The 5,000-nt window shown below is 49.2% G+C and overlaps 1 pseudogene; it reads left to right on the top strand.

Moving 5' to 3' along the window:
* Positions 1-185: 185 nt before the first annotated feature.
* On the top strand, positions 186-4,957 carry LOC133120294 (volume-regulated anion channel subunit LRRC8D-like; annotated as a pseudogene).
* The last annotated feature ends 43 nt before the right edge of the window (positions 4,958-5,000 follow it).

Genomic DNA, 5,000 nt, shown 5'->3' on the forward strand with positions numbered 1-5,000 from the left:
TCACCCTCTCTCCCCAATTTCTCTCTCTCCCCTTCTTTCCCTCCATCTCTCTCTCTCTCCCTCTCCATCTCTCTCTCTCCCCCTCTCCCCCTCTCTCTCCCTCTCCCTCCCTCTCCCTCTCTCCCTCTCCCCCCTCCCCCTCTCTCTCCCTCTCTCCCTCTCTCTCTCTCTCCCTCTCTCAGGCCATGTTTGCTCTCTCTGAGCTGACGGCCCTGCCGGACTTGGCAGGGGGGCTGCTACAAGCTGCTGAAGCCGTGGTGGGAGGTGTTCATGGAGTACCTGGTGGTGCTGATGCTCATGGTGTCTGTGCTGGCGGGCACGCTCCTCCTGTCCCGGGACGGGGTGGTGTGCCTGCCCGTGGACCCCCAGCACGCCCCTCCCTGAACCGCAGCTCCCCCCCAAACCTCCCCGACCCCCAGCCGCCAGTACCCCACCATCGCCCCCCCCACACGGACTCCCAGCAGAACCCCTCCCCGGCCAATCACGATCACGATCACAACCACGCCCTTCCTCCTCCTCCTCCTCCTCCCTCCTCCCAAACCCCCGCTCCCCGGGGCCGGCGGACGCACCTGGACTACCAGCAGTACGTGTACATCGCCCAGGTGTGCTACCACGAGGCCCTGCCCTGGTACTCGCGCTTCTTCCCCTACGTGGCGCTGCTCCAGTCCCTGGTGCTGCTCGCCAGCGGCTGCTTCTGGTTCCGCTTCCCCCGCACCTCCGCCCGCATCGAGCACTTCCTGGCCATCCTGGGCAAGTGCTGCGAGTCCCCCTGGACGTCCCGCGCCCTGTCGCTCACCGCCCGCCTGGAGGGGCCCCCGGCCTGGGCGCGGCCGGGCCGGGGGGCGGGCGCGGTCGCCGGGCCCAAATCGCCGCCCGCCTCGCGCTCCCCCTCCATCGCCGGCCGGTCCAGCCTGGACTCGGGCACCGACAGCCCCCTGCTGGTCGGGTCGGGCAGCGCGTCCGCGTCCGGGCCTCCGGCGCCTCCCTCGCCTCCCTCGCCCTGCCCCTCCGCCCTCTCCCGCTCCTCCTCGCTCTCCTCGCTGTCCCTCGGCGCCCCCCCGCCCGCGGACGGCGCCCCGCCGACGTGCAGCCTGGACCGCAGCGACGGGGAGCAGGCGCGCGCGCTGTTCGAGAGGGTGCGCAGGTTCCGCACCCACTGCGAGTCCTCCGACATCATCTACAAGGTCATTACACTACACTACATTACATTACATTACATCACATTACATTACAATACATTACAATACATTACATTACATTACACTACACTACACTACATTGCATTACACTACATTACACTACACTACACTACACTACATTACATTACATTACATTACACTACATTACACTACACTACATTACATTACACTACATTACACTACACTACACTACATTGCATTACACTACATTACACTACACTACACTACATTACATTGCATTACATTACACTACGCTACATTACATTACATTACATTACATTACACTACACTACACTACATTACACTACATTACACTACATTACATTGCACTACATTGCACTACATTACATTGCACTACATTGCACTACACTACACTACACTACATTATTGGCATTTGGCAGACGCTCTTATCCAGAGTGAAGTACAGTTGATTAGACTAAGCAGGAGACAATCCTCCCCTGGAGGCAATGCAGGGTTAAGGGCCTTGCTCAAGGGCCCAACGGCTGTGCGGATCTTATTGTGGCTACACCTGGGATCAAACCGCCGACCTTGCGTGTCCCAGTCATTTACCTTAACCACTACGCTACAGGTCAGGGTCACGGCTGCCATGTCCCCTGGGTGCCTGGAGGGGGCGCTGCTCCTTAATCCTGTACAGGGCGGTATGGGGGCCTTCCTCTCGCCCCGCCCCCCCACCCCCCGGGGCGTGGAGAGCGCCTCCTTTGGGAACGCCGCTGGGGGCTCGTCCGGGATTACAGCTCCATACAGGATTGAGAGACAGCGCCCCCTTGTGGCTCACGGTGACATAACACCGCCCCATTGGTCGCTCTCATACCTCCTCTGTAATCTGTGTCCGTCTGGATTTGCTGCCTGGCTCATAGAGATTTCTGTTGGGTGGCCATTTTGTCCAGGGATTTACTGGTCTTTTAACCAGACCTTGTTCAAATACGTAATTGTTTTGGATTCAAATACGTGTCTGTGCTCGATTGACCTTGCCTGGTGTAATGGATGTGACCAAGAGGACCCAAAGGCGGGATTTGCACTGCTTGAGAGTATTTCATCGGTGTCAATACACCAGACAAGCTCAGTAAAGCGTAGAAAAGTATTTACATCCAAAACAATGACATATTTGACCCAGTTGAGCTTTTACAGTTTTTTTACAATCGTTTTCACACTTGTCACAATACCATGTCCTCTTTTTCAAAACTCTTCACACAGTGTGCTTTTGAAACACACACCTGGGCACATCAGTTAACCTTTGGTGCAAAATGCACTTCAACCACCAAAACACTTAATATTTCACCTGTAAAGTGACTCATGCTGCCATAACTATAGCATATGCTTTCTCCCATAAGACTACTTTGTCACTGCTTTGTTTCCCTTTCCTCTATTTTTGCATCCACAAATATTTCAAGCCAAGCAGCTAAAGAAACTTTTGATCTGTTGGTTTGCCTCTCACAATAGATGTCATGACTAAGTGTGGTAAATTTACAGTAAACTGTAAATGAATGAATGTTTAACTATATTGGAAACCCAGAATATTTTTTTTTACTGTGTAATGTAAAACAATATATGATAAAGAAACAAATCACAAAAGCAACAGTATTCTTCAGAGGGTTTACAGTATTTTGACGTTTGTTCTCACAGTGCAATATAGTGTAATTCAGAAAAGAAATACAATCAATTACTCAATACAATCAATTACTCAAAATACATTACAATCAATTACTCAAAATACATACTAAAAAGCAATATTTTCACTATACACAGTAATTCGCACATATATTGTCTGCCTATCAGTATCAGAAGTCTACTGTTGGCCTGGCCCATCCATCCTGTCCTCTGCATTTGGCCATAGATTTTCATCAACATCACTCCGAATGTTATCTCTTGCTATACACCGAGGAAAACATCTCTTTGCGTGCCTTAAGCAGCCCTGGATGGGTTCCACTGTTATGTCCATACACCCAGCAGCCACTGCATCTAGAAGTGACATCTGTTCATGTGGGTGGTGGTCCTAAACCTTCACATATACCTTCATAAACTTCATATTGGTACCTGAGTTCCTTGACCCCCTCAGAGTTCCTGTCAAAGGGGACAGTGTACAACTGTTTCATGAGAGAGCAAACATGGCCTGAGAGAGGGAGATCTGAGTTTCTGTAGCTCTCTTGAAATGGTTGTAGTGCTTACACTGACAATGTTGAAAATATGTTGTTGTCTGCAATTATGTTGTTGCGTATTTCTCTTAGCCTGATGCTGTTGTTGACAATGACCATCCCAACTATTGTATCCTCCTGTTGAAGTATAAACATTCTTCCCCTTCCCCCTGTGTGACCGCTGGGTCCTGTAGTGAGTCAAAGACAAATGTGCACTGATACATCTGCTTTTTCTGGAGACTTCACAAATCACAGTACTGCTATATAATATACACATCAATTGAACTCAGTCCGAATGCTGTAAATACTGCATAGTACCTGTTGGTTTGCCAGAAAATCCTCACTATTGAAGCCACTGTGGATCTAGGCAAGTTTGGTTGAACCCTCAACCTGCTTCCCTCAGGGACAGACCATGATTTACCACATGATCAATGGCTTTTCATTTCATCAGACGCAACTGTTCTTGCTCTTCCGCGACATCTTCTTCCTCTGCCTCTGGCTGCATCCATTTTCCCTCCAAGGCTAAAGAATGCAAATGCCAATCCAAAGGTGGCCCCTTTTGTATATGTGGTAACGGGGCACAAACAACAAACACCTGGGTAGGTTGTTCACTGAAATGACAGCCAGGTGTTTCAACAGTACATATACAGTAATAGGTGAAAAATCTCTTCAGTGACAACTACATATATATTTACCCTATATACATGCACATTTCAATGCAAGTATGATCACTTTTGTATAGATGGTAACAAGGCTGCAAACAAAATTTTTTTATAAACTTTCTGCTCAAATCAGAATGATCTGTCTTATCAGAATGATCTGTCTTCAAGCATATAGTTTCATTTTTCTGCTAAAATGCAGCATATTTCCTTCCACATTTTATTAGGTTTTGAACTGAAAATTTCACTGTTTTGAACAGAGTATCTAAATGTCTGCAAAATGTGCTGTATTTGTACAAACTTTTGCTGGTAGTGAACACTGACTGAGAGAGGTATTCATGAATTTTGAAGAAGTGGTGATTGAATGCCTTTAGTATGAAAGCAATGCCATAGTCTAATGATATGGTGAATGTGTTGAGTGTTTTGAAAAAGTGGACATGGTATTGAGACAAGTGTGAAAACGATTGTAAAAAACTGTAACACACATGCACAGTGGTGGTTTGTGAACAGAAAATTGATGGTGCGCAAAACCTTCCTTTAAACAAATTATTGTTTTTTTAGTGAACGAATGTGCTCACGATCGTACTAAACAATTGTCAGGTACACACAGCTAATCGTTGTAGCAGCCAGCGTATCATGCTAACAATTAGCACAGTGAACCTTTCGTGACCGTGCGTTGCTTGTCTGGTGCAGGTGTACATGGCGCAGACGGTGTTCAAGGTGCTGAAGTTTGTGCTGATCGTGAGCTACACGGCGCCCCTGCTGGGCTCCATCACCTTCAGCCACGTCTGTGAGCCTCAGGCCCACGCGCTGACGGGCTACAGCGCCTTCCTGTGCACACACAACCTGGCCTCCGTCCTGCGCAAGCTGCTGCTGGCCTACCTGGGCCTGCTGGGCCTGTTCGGGGGGCTGGGGCTCTACACCCTCTGCTGGATCTGCCACAGGTGTGTGTGTGTGTGTGTGAGTGTGTGTGTGTGGGGGGGGGTGTG

Source organism: Conger conger, unplaced genomic scaffold (assembly GCF_963514075.1).
Source record: "Conger conger unplaced genomic scaffold, fConCon1.1 SCAFFOLD_278, whole genome shotgun sequence".
Lineage (NCBI taxonomy): Eukaryota > Metazoa > Chordata > Actinopteri > Anguilliformes > Congridae > Conger > Conger conger.